The sequence below is a fragment of the Ornithodoros turicata genome, chromosome 6, assembly GCF_037126465.1.
Source record: "Ornithodoros turicata isolate Travis chromosome 6, ASM3712646v1, whole genome shotgun sequence".
In the NCBI taxonomy this organism is placed as follows: Eukaryota; Metazoa; Arthropoda; class Arachnida; order Ixodida; family Argasidae; genus Ornithodoros; species Ornithodoros turicata.
This window is the reverse complement of record NC_088206.1, coordinates 43,180,610-43,195,590: the sequence shown is the minus strand read 5'-3', so window position 1 is coordinate 43,195,590 and position 14,981 is coordinate 43,180,610. Positions and strand designations below refer to the sequence as shown.

The 14,981-nt window shown below is 43.9% G+C and overlaps 1 protein-coding gene across 1 annotated transcript in view; it reads left to right on the top strand.

Annotated features, from left to right (window-relative positions):
* The window catches only part of LOC135397931 (uncharacterized), a 265,815-nt gene extending 254,158 nt beyond the window's left edge, over positions 1–11,657 (top strand). The window contains exon 7 of the mRNA XM_064629423.1: positions 11,524–11,657. The gene's annotated coding sequence lies outside the window, so the exon portion shown is untranslated. The remainder of the gene's footprint in view (positions 1–11,523) is intronic.
* The last annotated feature ends 3,324 nt before the right edge of the window (positions 11,658–14,981 follow it).

The following is a 14,981-nucleotide window of genomic DNA, read 5'->3' as shown; positions in this document are numbered from 1 at the left end:
TGTCTATGACGTATCGAAATGCAGTGATAATGGAATCATTTCGAGGCTCTTCTTTTTCGAAGCAGTTTTTATCACATCCTCCCACGACTTGTGCTATCGAATGCAAAATCAGTCCGTCTCTTCGATGATGATTCCTTGTTTGTTCTGTTTTCTAGGGTGTTTCTACACTTAACTAAAGCATATCAGTGCTCATTTTGTTGTTTCAAAAATTTGTTATCCGATCAGGTTTAGAATGTTATCAATATCCCACCCGTGTCGCCATGAGAATTATGGAAAATTATTTACAAAAATATGTGATGTGTAAGAAAAAACGTGTGCTTTCAATGATTCTATGTAGAAGACCACGCGAGAATCCTCCCCTTCCTGCGGGCCTAACCTTGACAGGAGTGGGGGAATTTTATAGTCGGCGGCTTCCCTTTTTGTATTGAAGCCGCTGTATGTTATCGTAAAAGATCACTCATATCTCATGCTTAGAAATTGTTTCCCTGAATTAGTTATTGATTTGTCTTTGTCCCAGGTGTTCACTCCATAGATATTCTTAAAAATATTCTCTGAGTTGGGAATTATGTGTGCAGGATGTATGAGTTGTGTCTGTTGATTTGCTTTGTAGAAAACATTTAAATATTTCTCGCTTGATTAGAAAATTATTGCTTGAAATAATTATTGTCTTGTCTTTGTTTCAGGTGTTCACTCAATTGACATCAATAAAAATAATGATATTGAGTCGAATTTTCTCTGAGTTGGGAAAGCCTCATATTTCTGATTTGCATTTCAGATGAATATTTGTGTTGTTTCTGTGTGGTTCATCTATGTAGAACTTTCTGTTACAAGATAATATAAAAATTCGAAGTAAATTAATTAAATTTGCAATGGTTCTCGTTTTGATTGGGTATTATTTCGCTGATGTTAGCATAATATTTCTCGAATGCCTAGAAAACGTTTGTCGAAAACCGGTTTGCTCTGATATAGATTTCTGTTCTTAGTTTTTGCTGGCTATTGATTGTTTAGAATTCTTCTTGTGTTCTCCAGAATTGAATAGCTTTAGCATTTATTTGCGGTAAATGTTGAAGAAAAAATATCACCTCTGTACAAACTTTGCCGACAAACCGCCCCCAGCAACCGACCCCGTTCGGGGAAAGAAGGAAATGAATGTGTGAGAGAGTGAGTCCCCCACCCCTTGGAGTTACAAAGCATGCGCAGTTTCTTCGCTTTGGCTGTATATATATAGAGAGAAGGTCTCCCCGCAATGAGGAAAAGGAGGAGAAAGCGAGAGAAAGCTGCCTTGGTTTTTTCTCATTGTACAATGTCTATTATCTGTGTGTTGGATAACTCCAGTGGATTCATAAAACAAAGTAAGGTTTGTAGTGTCTATTAGAATGAAAACTGTATAGTGTTCGATTAGATTAGGTCACGAGGATGATTTTATGGTGCTTCAAATGATAGATTATTTTCATATGTTGTTTACGTGTTGGAGAATGTTTCGCTCTGATATTTCTTCACCATTCTCCATTAGTGCTAGCTGTTGATTGTTTTTCTCTGTCCTTCAGAATCAAATTATTTTCTTACATTTATGCTCGTCAGTTTGAATTTATTAAATTTGTAATGTTTCTCATTTTGATAGATTATTTGGCTATTATTTCCCTACATGGGCCTGTTGGTTGCGTGTTGGAGGATGTGCTGGTGTGGTTCTCTATTAGTACTGGCTATTCATTGTGTTGTGTTGATTCGAACTATTTCCTTAAGTCGGCGCTATTTCTTTAATAATAAATTAATTGATTAAAAGTTGTGTCATGTTGGAACAAAACATATTCAACTTAGCTTCCCTATTGTGCTCGAAATTCGTTGCATCACTTGACAAGAAAGTCCCCGTATATTGATGGAAATTGATAGTATCACAATGGTCGTGATCACGTCCCAGACTTTTTATAATAAAACTCGCAATATTGATTGTAATCGTATCGATGAAGATTACCTTCTTTAACTAAATGTGGTGTCCTTCGTTATACATTTTATTTCCTCTTGTGTCTGTGTCGTCCATCTGTGTTCCCGTGGTCTTTCAGGGACCCTGCTGTGCACAATTATTTACTTACATCTATTGAAACTTCTAATTTAACTGGAATTAAAACCCCACTTGATAGCGGCGCAATGATGCTGCTCACGTATTGCAATCTTAGACTTTTTATAATAAAACTTGTAATTTTGATTGTTACCATATTGATTAAGAATATCTTCTTTGATTAAAAGTCGCTTCCCGTCATACAGATTCATTGAAAACTGATGTGTATGATTACAAATAATAAAAAATACTGTGTTTGATTCTTACTGTGTGATACCTCTTGAATGCTATTATCCCGGTAATGAGCAAGTATATCCTTTATTATGTGAATTGTATTGTCTTGTGTTTCTTCTGTTTCAGATCGTGAAGGTTTTTTCTTCTGGATTTCCCCCCTTCGCAGATTGGCAGTACAATTCCCAGCACGATTGGCATTAATAATTATATTTACACTTGTAGTTTTGTGTATGACTGTCCTTTGCATATCTATACTTCATGTAAACCGCCCAACGCGCAGCTGTTCCGGCGGAAAAAAATTCGCGAGTGAAGTCGGTCCAGGCAGAAAAATCGCCAAAGAAGTCTGCCCAGACAGAAAAATGCGCGACGGTGGCACCGCTTGGCGTGGTTGCCTTCGTGCATCGCCTACGCGTCATCCGCCGAACGCGGAAAAAATCGCCAAAGAAGTCGACCCAGGCTGAAAAATGCGCGACGGTAAGCGCACGCGCAGCCCTACGCCCACCGCCCACGCACGCGGGGGTCAGATAACGGCGCTGGGCAGTAAACTAGATGATAGTGTGGGTAAATTGGGGCCGTTGCTAGGGGTCGTGGGGCCGTTGCTATGGGCTAACTCTCATTAGTCGTATACTACTGATACCATTTTTTTACAATGTAGTATACTCAATGCAGAAAAAAAAAGAAGCTCGTGATCTCCATGAGTTTTGCTACTTGCTGTATTCCGAGCAAACTTGCGAAGTGGGGTAGTTTGTACTGAGCAATCATCTTCCAACACGAAGAGACAGGGACACGAACACGCACAACAGGACAATCTGTTTTACTAGCAACTAAGTAAAAGATTACTATAAGAAGTTGCTCACAGTTTTTCCAGAAAAGTGTGCTGATCTTGCTAATGTGTTCTAAAATTGTTATTCAAGTAAAAGAAATGCCTTTGTTGTATTCTGTCACACAGTTGCTACGGTTAAGCAGATGGCATTGTGGTGCATATTTGTCTCCCCGTCTCTTGCTGGTTGAAGATGATTGCCTGTATTCGTAGGACATGGAAATTATGTGAGCGTACATGTGTTCGCACACTTATTCCATTTCATGCACGTTTCTTTCATATAAATTGCTACTCTTTGCATCATTTTGCTCACAGCAATCCCGTGTTGTAAACTAACAAACTGCAAGCAAATCTTTCTGATCATTTCAGTTGTAACTCATGTAATGCAGCATAACATTGAGACCTGTCTGATTCCTGCTGTCCATGTCTTGTTTCAGCTCTGTAATGTGGTGTAGACGTACACTGAACTGCACAATAAAAGGATAAGCAAAGCATGACTGTGAAATTTTGTTTACCTTGATAACTTTACGGTGCAGCAATGTGTAGAGCATGTCTGTTTGGACTTAACATATTGGAGAATGGACAGGGACAAGGACAACAAACACGGGGAGCGTTCAACTGGCAACAGATTTATTTGGACTATGTCCAAATAAACCAGATGCTAGTTGAACGCTGTGTGTGTTTGTTGTACTTGTTCCTGTGTGTTCTCCATCATGTTCAACTTCACAGTGATGCATTCAAGTGCAGGGCACTGTATTCCCATTTGCTTGTGGCATGGGTTAATGTATCAAGTGCGAGCAGCGTAGCCAATAGATCAAAAATAGGAATCAGATGTGCACAGTGAAGGGTCAACATAACGCATCCCTGAAATGCAACAGCAGTACAAGTGAGAGGCAAATGAAACAGCAACTAACCCACACAAAATTTGTCTGCAATAACAAGTAGTTTATGAAACAATTTCTCCCTGATGACATTTGGACATGTAAATTGGTAGAAAATCCAGCGAATTGGTTAGGAAATGTGAAGGAAAGTGCCTGTGGAGGACAGCTACCAATATTTTGACTGTTGTTCTTCTGTGCACTGTCCTCATCATTGCCACGGTATTTAAAGGGCGTGGAAGGACTCGAAAACAAATATGATGGGAGAATTAGAATTACAAGCCCTGTGCAGAATATGAAGACATCTCAACATTAGACACATAAGGCATCGTCAAAGTTTCGCCTCTCAATGTGCTTAAGTCTTAACTACATATAGGAGATAGAAACAGCTACGAGCATCAGACTTATACTGTCAAAGTTGTACCACACTAATGTACTCATGTCATTCACAGCAAGAAATAAGAAATGCTGCTTTTGTGCCCTTAAATGCTATGGTTTCGTCAGGGTAGACACTTTCATGACGTCAAACATGGGAAGCGCCGTTGGAACATTCATGCCCTAAAAAGAATGGCTGAGCACAGGAGGATGCGTCCCAGTGGCCTATTTTCTACCCAGGGCTGGCTTGACTGTGCTCTGGATGCCGCAACTGCAGGCAGTTGCTGCATTCAGCCATGTGCCTCTTCTTGTTATTATGACGTTGGCGTTGACGTATGGCGTTGATGATGTTGGCGCAAGATGTTGACGCATGATGTTGCGCAAGATGCGCAGCATCATGCGACGACGATTGATTGATGACGCAACATCAAAGACGATTGATTGTTGCGCAAGATGCGCAAGATGGCGCATTGATGTTGACGCAAGAACCCTTCGACAAGCTTTCTGTAGTGCTGTTCGACTTAAGAACGAAACGAAATCGAGTTTGCCAGCTCTCAAAATATTAGTGCACGGCATATTGGATGGTTGGATGCAGAGCGATCATGCTCAATCGCTGCGCCAGGTAATGCATCTATTTCACAATTGTTCACATTCACACGCATCTTGTTCTTGTGTGAGAAAACTCCAAATTTTACTATTGCACCTCCTTATCTCCAACGGCACATGTCTCAACTCAGTCATGAGATGAAAGCATTCTTCTGGATTTAATCTAAAATGTAGAAAAATACCTGTATAACTTAATGGCATATTGTGGAAAGTATGACCTACGTCTCATGCGCATGAGATTTCGCGAGGCGGTGACTGTAACTGCTTTTTGTACTCCTCAGTAGAAAAGGTGTATTCAGATATGAGATCTGCCAGCACAGGGCTTGAACAAGCTTTTCAGAATCTGAGCTCCCTGTTAACTCGGAAAGGGGGAAGCTCAGATACTGAGGGTCAGTCGGGCTGCACCAGGGGAGATACATTTGCTTTTCTCATGCTATACATATCACATCGCTGTGACATGTAGCACATCATCACCAGTACGTAGACTGGTAGAAATCCAGCGAACCAGTATGAGGAAGTATGAAGGGAATTGCCTCAAGCCTCAAGCCGCCGATATTTCGAACAGAGACTGCTCTTCTAGGCACCGTCCTCATCATTGGCATGGTATTTAAAGGGTTAGGTAACCCTTTAAATACCATGCCAATGATGAGGACCGTGCCCAGAAAAAGAACAGTCTCTGTTCGAAATATCAGCGGCTCTCGTCCTGAGGCAATTCCCTTCAAACATCAGCAGTAGTATTGCAAAATAATTATGCTTCTACAACATATGCTTCACCATACCAGGTTGACGCAGCTGTTATATCAGGATGCCGAGGTGCTGGTGTGGAACAGCTCATATCGCTAAAGGATGCCAGTTGCGCACTTTCAGCTGTGCTCGTCTCTGCATACCCCAAGAACGACTGGCACCCACCTCCCACCTTCTAGCGCCCTTCCTCTAACATAGGTTAGAGGAAGGGCGCTAGAAGGTGGGAGGCTTACCCTACTTGGCATCAGTAAGTGGGTCTGAGTACCTGCAAGGCAAGGCTGCAAACAGTTGTGGGTTTCTGAAAAGTGTAACTGTATCGTAATGTTGCATTAATTCATGTTAAAATGACACTATAATACTATTATATAATACTATAGTGGAGATGTTGCCTTATGCAGTCTTCTCTTTTAGTTAAGGCAGCGATAATCCAATATTGCTCTGAACAAGAAATATTATTTCATGTAATAAGGTACCATTTATGCTCTGTGCCTTATATGGAACCCCACTGAATTTGAAGCACTTTTTAGTTCTGGAAAAATTTCCCTCAAATCTGATCAACTGATTTTATTCGATAATTAAGATCAAATGCCCCCAGCTGAAATTATGAAACTTATTCTGCACCGATTTGAACCTGCGGGTTTGTTCCTAGTGTACGCATAAAACATTTTACGTTTCACGCAGATCTTAACTGCAAAAGGCATAACGTCATGCAGTATACTGCTGAGTCAGAATGTTGGAACAGCTGTCTATCTTTCTCGCATGGTGTGTGGCTGAGCCCTTGCTCATTTTATTGTTTTACGACGGGCCGTACATCCTAGCTGGCACACACGAATTTCGCGAAAGCGTCGTCGTAGCAGCATATCTTCAAATCAGTAGCTCATTGAGGCTGGGAAACATATGTCACTTACCTCGGGCTATGGCATACTGAGTAGTTGCACTATTGTCGGCACGGCGTCAACTCAAACGCTTGCTTTTTACTGGAATCCCTACGCGCATTCGCTTAATGTCAGCGAACCTGTAGACGTCGTCCGAAAAATGAGAAGAACAGACGCGTACTTTATCTCGTAGGTCAGGGTTTTCACAGGAAATGGCATCTTCCCACTTTCGCATCGTGTCGCGGTCCCTCGGCTCGTGAAACACCTCTGGGCTAGCTATGAACGTCTTCATACAGCCAGGAACGTAACAACGTGCACGGCCTGACATGATCAATTCGGAGCTTTCAAAAGTGAAATAAATGTGAGCGAATCCCCCATTATTCACAAGTGTCGAAAGCAGAGCAGATGAACTTGGAGACAATAACAACACGGCCGGCTCCTCGCAGCAGTGTTGGCAAGTGTCATTCGCATGAAGTCGCTAGTGGCATCCCGAAAAGTCGCTAAAATCGAAACTGAAAGTCGCTAAAAAAGTCACTGCCACTACTTTTGCCCTTTTTGTTCGTTGCACGTTGTGAAAGAATGTGGTGACAAACCAACCATGATGTTTCAGCGAATTAGTGTGCTAGATGGCCAAAAGAGGCCATGACAAAATGAGTCTGAGTGGATAAGAATGAGAGAAATTAAAGGAAATTCGGAACCTTGAATATCTTCTGTAAAACTTTTTCTGGTTTTGTCATCGGAGGCACCGAACGTGGTTTTTTTATTGCTTGCAAAAGGCTCCGATGCCTTCTCATCTTTTTGCGACCTACTATGCTTTTTTATGTCTGACAACCTCGCATAAATTTCTCACTTGCAATAGATGCACAGGGCCCTTTAGCCCCAGTCTCTGATGACTGGACGAAGCTATCACTTGAACACTGGCAGCATCACCAAGCTCTTGCGATACTTCTGGTCTTACTTAGGGGGCATTTTGGAAATCACTTGCGTCTAGTCCACACGGCTCATCAGAAAAGGGGCAAACTGGCAACAGCTCAAAGGAACTACAACGTGCACTACGCTAAGCGGCTGGAGCTCTCCGTGACATGGGATTGGCCCTGAGCGTGTTACGGCCGGCAAAAGGTGGCGCGATTTCATATTATTCTTCGCCAGGGCTTGTCGTCCACCGAAATGTGACAGGAAAATCACGATTCTTCCTGACTTCATGAAGGAATATTCGTCTCGCTAAAAAGTCGCTGAACATATCAGAAAGTCACAAAAAATCCGCTAATCCCAAATACAAAATTTTGTCGCTAGAGAGGCCCCGAAATTCGCTAAATTTAGCGACCTTTCCCCACATTTGGGAACACTGCCTCGCAGCCAGCGCAGCCATCTGGTTCGTTTAGATAAATACGTCACGTTGATGTCGGTTCCGCTGGAGCCTCCGCGGCTACGGAGGCGGCTCGGATCTTTAAAATTCGTTTATTTAATATCTAAGCAGTTTCCAGTCATGAAAATTGGCCAAGTAGACCAACGAGCGATGCCAAACAATATGGTATCAATTTGATAGACCCATTTCCGTATGCGACTGTCACTTTAATGCACGCCGTAGTTATTCTGTGATTCCAGAACAACTATGAGAAGTGTTGCAACGAACGTAAATTTATTTCAGCCATTATACTGACACAATCGCCTGTCAGGTTGACGCCTTTACAAGTACTGAGCATACTGAGTCCATTGCGTAGCGCTTCCTGGCACACTGCAACCAAGTTGAAACTTGCAAAGCACGCATATCGACACAGCCTATAGGTGGGGGGCGCCGATTCTCTAGAAAGAGGGAAAAGCAGCACGCGTACAGGCGGGGTGCGCGGGTTCACGAGAAAGAGGAAAAAAGCACGGGTAAAGCCAGTGGCCCGAAACTCGCGAGTTCCTTTGCAGGATAAAGTGAGGCGCGCTTCATGCGTTTCATATCATCGGACGTCAGAAAACGTCACAAATTTAACCTAATGACGACATCCGGTGGCTAGTGCTTACTGATTGGTTCCCGTGAGGATGACTTGTTTTCTGCGCGATGATTGGCCGTGTTCAAATTGGTGCGCGAGCGCTCAAACAGGCAACAGCGCTTCGACAGAGCCCGCTGGAACTGGCGTCCGCGGAGTAGTAGGCGTCCGTCTTCAGTAGCCCATGGCGTGTATAGCGGTTTGTCTATGAATTCCGATGTTTCGTGTTTAAAAGCGCTGGCCGGACTATGTCAGTGTCTTCGAAAAGTCACAGCCGCCAGGGGATGCATGCGCAACATTTCTGCTCCGCTTCTTGTTGTAGAAACGGGAAAGGATTCGAGAGTCCGAACGCCTCGTTCTTCCGATACCCGGTCAACGACAGTCGACAGGTAAGTCATTTGCTATTTCTTGTTGCCTTACAACACCACATTCACTTCGTGTTTTGCAGATAAGTAGCACAACAGTCACTGTTAATCCCCGACTACGCTGTGACCGACCACGTAGCTTTGCAGCTACGATGGTAGATTATATTTCTTTTCGACAACAATATCATGCTCATGTTATGATTACATAACTGCTCGCGCCGTACTGTCTAAAGGCATGACACTGCTGTAAGTCTATGATTGTAGGTGATTTAGATCGATAAGTTTTGTCCGACGTTGTTAACTTAGTTGCTGTCCTGTGTGAATTCAGCTTGGATATATCATTGAGAGGTAGCGCAATAAAATATATTTGTACTTACATCACTCATCACAGCCTATAGCTGCGAGCTTCTCACAATTGCTCATAATCGTTCTTTCTTCTCGCATTGAATACAAGCTTTTGTCTTTGTGTTTACATTGCACACTTTCATCGTGCAGCTTTCACCATGCATAGCAGTATATCTGACCCTAATATTAATCTAGACATTTTTTTTTCGCGTAATCGGGATATTGGGACCTCTTGCGTTGTGACTTACATGTGACCAACGAAGTGTCATGACGACCCCCACTAGCGCTTCCTACAACAGAGAAAACCAAACACGTGCGAAGGTATAGCGGTTGTAGAAGGCTGTTTTTAATGCGTTAGCATTAGGAGTGTCAAAATGAAAAAAACTGTATGTATGTTTGGGTGTGGTGTGTCTGTGTATGGGAGGCGGTGAAGCCTCACCGAGGCAGAGGTATATGTGGACATGTAAAGGGGATATAAGAGGGTAAATGTAAATGGGGGTAAATGATTTGAAATTGAAGTAGTTGAAGGTAATTAAGAGTAAGAGGTAAGAGTAATTAAATGTAATGAAATCAAGAAAGTTGAGTTTGGAAAGTAAGATATATGTAATTAAGAGAAATGTTAAATGAAATTAAAGATTACCGAAGGTAACCTCGGGTTACCCGAGGTAATTAAACGTCATTAAAAGGTAATTAACGTTAATTATATGGAAATTACAGTAATTAAAACAAGTAAACGGAATTAAATGAAAGTCAAGATTATCAGCTAGCCTCAGGTAACCAGCGGTTACCTTCGGTAATTGAAGAGCAGTTGAAAGTAATTGAGGCTACGTAAAGGTTAATTAACTTAGGTACAGTAATTGAAAGTGACGAACCGGAAGTCAGGGTAGACCGGAAATGGACAACATGAAGTTCGGTTTAGACCGGAAGTGGATACCCGGAAGTCAATTATGGATCGCGAAAGCTGCTTAATGCTAACGCATTGCTCTCGCATTTACCGGTAAACCGCCACGGTATTTTTTTATGTTTCACATATAATAATAATGAAGAAATGTATCGTTTTCAAGTTGTGGCTGCTGTTTTACGTTCCATGTGCCCGCAATTGTACAGCGTGTGTAATTAAGCCAACGACGTCGCTCACCACTGCGCAAGTGTTCTGCCATGAAGCCTGCATCTAACTTCTGCGACTTTCCCTTCTGACGTACGGATTCTGAATTTACATTTTGGTGCTTAGAGTAATTCCACATGCCCACGATGACACACACTTAGAACGATGTGACATCAGTGCAGTGGCATAGCCAGAAGGGGGTTTCTCGGTTCAACTGACTCTTCCTCCGAAATGATAACTTTGGTAGTGCATTTGGGAGTGCGAAATGAAGGGGAATCTTCCTCGCCCGTGCAAAGGCCTAGTAAAACTCGTCCCGAAATATTTTTCTGGCTATGCTACTGCATTAGTATGATATAATTGTCATCGCATGGTCATTCATATTTAAAAAAATCCTTGTCTTCAATATGTCCACCTATAAGCAGTAAAAAAAATGTCTCGTTGGTGACATGGCTTATCATTATCACCAAACATTTTCATTTTGTCATTTAGTCATTTGTCATGGGTCAATTTGTACAGCACCTTTCGTATTTTTTTTTTTTTTCAGAAGGACAAATTGTAGAAGGCAGCTCCTGGCACACGCCTTTGTGGAGTAATCTCTTCCAGAATGCACACCAAGAGTTTGCTCACAGAATCAATGAGTAGCATGATGCTTGAGTATTAGGTAAAAATACATGTAACATATGCAAATATCCTATGGCACAGTATGGAAATAAAATAGTTTCTCACAAGGGATGCATGAAACACTGTCACGTAGTATTGTGTGCATGAACACATGAACATGAACACATAATACGTTGGGAAGCATACCACACTGTGATTGCTAATATGGCGGATGCTTCGTTTGGCTGTATTGAGATTTTGTATGTATTGAGACACGTGGGGGTTAAATGCTTATTGGCCGTAATGAGACATCTGTTATAATGAGACTTCGGCCGTAATGATATGTTACCAAAGTCGTTATGTCGCTGTGATAAAGGGTGAACACATGGTGGCATTCGCGGTTCACTTGCAATTCGCGGTAGCGAATGTGCTTTTTCTGATACATTTCTGTATTTTCTTCCGAAATGTCACACATACCTCGAAGTTTCGGATTGCCGACGAAGCTGCACATTGAAAGTTTCACATTCCACGTTTTATCTTTCAGCGTTGCTTTCAAGAGAACAGCCTCATTCCGGACACACAAGAAGTGGCGCTGGGAATGATTAGATGGTACCGTTCCACATTCTTCCGCTAATCAGTCCTACCCTTCTCTCCGCAAATAAAATATTTTCTCGCTGATTAGAATAGGTGGCTTGTACTCTTTTTTTGTTCTCTGCATCGCGAGAATGGAGTTTTCTAACCATAAAACAAAATATTTGGCACAACATCAAATGTGCTTCAGCTCACTCGATGTGTTGCATCTAATGCATTGACCTGCACGTCCGACATAATCGAAGAACATGAATAACACGCGAGATCTGGTTGGTTGATGGTGTTTCATTGTTTAGCGGTACGCATAACGGGATGTTGCTGTAGCAAGGGTGGATTGTGCCTCCTGGACCGACTTCGTACCGAACTGTACCATGATTCGCCATCTGAAAAATATCCAGGGAGAACACTGTTGTGCTAGCACTGTGCCGCTATACGCAGCCTTGACAAAGGTGACCAAAGCAGGCGTACCTGGGAACGGGCCGATGCCTCGTGCGTGGGGCGACTCACTGCTATGTCAGCTACGAAATGTGTCACACTGTGGCGTGGGATTTCCTTAGGTACCTAGTCGGTGCCAATAAACCAACTTCTTTAGACCCCAGTCTACCTGAGTATTTTCTTCAATGGACCGATAGACTCGGCATGCGGCGACGAAGATTGAATGCCTTTGACCGGGGAAGAACGGGCGCAAGAAGGGCGTGTCACCAACAGCGAAGTATGGCTGCTATAGGCGATGCAGAGGGAGTGGGCGGGATATATTTATTAGACCAACGTAAAAAAAAACGGCGGGAAAGGTCAGCCAAACGGGTCGTCGGCTTGCTAATCCGCAAAGAAAGAAAATAAATGAAGAATAAAATAAATAAAAAGAAAGGAAAAGAATTAGGAAGGATAATCTCACACACGGTGAAAGAACGGTGAGATAGATTAAAAACAAAGACGAATAATAAACGGCGAAAGAATGATGAGATGGATTACACAAGATGACTTTAAAAGGAGAGCATGAGGTTAATGCGTTGAGGGTGAGAGTGGGGCACTGAAGAATGAGATTGCACGACTGGAGTTCACAAGCTGTTCATAAGACAATCGCTCAAGAAAGTCAACAGTGCTTCGGTCACAGACCGCTGTGTGTGATGTCGTACTCGGCCGAGCAGAGTGGCCCGAGAAAAGTCTGTGCACCGCAGCTCGAGGGGTGTCGAATCTGTGACAGTCGAGGAGAAGATGTTGAATATCAGCTTCAACAGCGCAAGTGGGGCATTTGGGCGACTGGAGAAGACCCATCTTACAGAGAAGCAGAGGTGTCCTCGTGGCATTAAGTCCTAGTCGGTGTATAATGGACGCTTCTTGACGCGAGCAGTGGTGTGTGGCAACGAAATCTATCGACGGGTCGATAGACCGGAGATGGACGTTCAGTCAAACAGCGTCCTCTTGAAACTGCCGAGTGCCGCTATGACGGAGTCGCTGTGTCTGTAACCGACATGCTGAGGCTGAAAGTGCTAGGAGACAGTTATTGAAGGTGACGTCCCCATGTGCCCGACGGGCTAAGGCGTCTGCGCGGGTGTTTCCGTGCAGGCCGGGGTGACTGGGTACCCATTGGAAACACGGGTTATGACCCGAGGATAGAAGTCTGTTGTATGTTGCGACTATCATGGCATTACAGAGGCATTTGATGAGTCTGTTAGTGATTGGCCATCTTAGGAAGAAAGAGTGATTACATTTCTTGAGGCCACCCGCATTGAGGAAAGTAGTATAGTGAACGCGTTTTCTGATCTTATTCGACCGAGCGCATGCAGTTTTATGATGTCACTAACAGTGTCACGTTTTGGCGCATTATGACCTTTGTTGTCGGTGCGCCACAAAAACTCGAATCATTATCATCAACTCGAGTTCAGTCAGACAATGAAACTATCGCGCAGTATGTTGCGGAGCTGTTCAAGCCGTCACAAAGATGTGAATTTCGCAACTCCCTCGACGAGTCCCTCAGGGATCGTTTTATAACTGGTCTCCATCGTGTTGACATTCAGCGCTTCTTTTTCACGGGAGACAAGAACAACAACAACAGATATATTCTGATGATGATGTGGGGAGGTTTTCCACTCTGGGAGCGGAACGCTACCCCATAGCTAGGTGGTCTAATATGAGTGGTGACAATGATGAGTGATGACGATGAGAGATGACGGGAATGATCAGAGCGGCGATGGCGATTCTGAACGTGATCGTGATGGTGGGAATGGCCGAGAGCGCTGCTGGGGTCATAATGAGTCCTTTAGGCCCGTCGCCTAAAAAAAGCCAACTACATGACGTAAGGCCGCCCTGGAGTGGGCCGCGGTGTCTCAAGGGCCGAGGATGATCGACAAGCCGAGGGTGGCAAGCTGTGACTGCAGTGTACGCCTCCCGTTGATATAGGTCCGGCAGCGGAGGAGTATGTGTTCTACGTTGGCAAGTATATCACACTTGTTGCACATAAGGCTAGCCTCACAGACTAGCTGGTGGCGATAGAACGGAGTGAAAGCCACATTCAGACGTAGCCTGTGGATGAGCGACTTCAGAGGACGAGGAAGCTTTGCAGGCAGCCGGTATGACAGCGTTGGGTCTACACTTCCCAAAGAGGACCTAGTTGGAATGTCGTGTTGCCACTGTAGGGAAGGCCAGGAATCGGACAAATGCCCGAGGAGCGATCTTCTGTCGCCTCTCGTGAGTATAATGGGCATAGAAGGCCGTTGTTGATGTGCAGCCGCAGCGGCAGCGTCGGCCTCGTGGTTCCCAGTTATTCCACAATGCCCTGGAACCCACTGAAAGGCAACGGAGTGGGAGCGATCTTGTAGGGACGTCAGGGCGCACAGGATATCTATCACCACTGAGGAAAGGGAACCGCGGATGCCCAAGTTTTTAATGCGCAGGAGAGCTGCTTTGGAGTCGGTGTAAATTACCCAGTGCCGCGGTTCACAGTCTTCCGCATATGTCAAGAATAACAAAATAGCATAAAGTTCAGCGGATGTCGATGAGGTACGGTGAGACAGACGACACCCACGTGCAACGGACTCTGATGGAATGGCAAAGGCTGAAGATGAAGTGTCCCTGGTCGACGATCCATCGTGTACACAGCGGTACCGTTGCGGTATTGAGCCTCGATGAAGTCAAAGGTAAGTTACCTAAGGATAACATCAGGATAGCTCTTTTTGTTGTTCTTGAGGCCGGGTATGGAGACAGTGACAGGCGGCGATGGCAACGTCCGTGGAGGCACTTTGGGTGCCGTCGGGTCGACTATGAATTTGGGGATATGAGGTCTGAATAATGTCACAGCAGCATGAACCGTCGCGTTCCGTCTAGCGTGAAGCTTGCGAATCAGAGAGTGACGGTCATGATGGGCACGTAGACGCAGATAATGGCGTGCAGTTTCCCGAGTACGGAGAACCT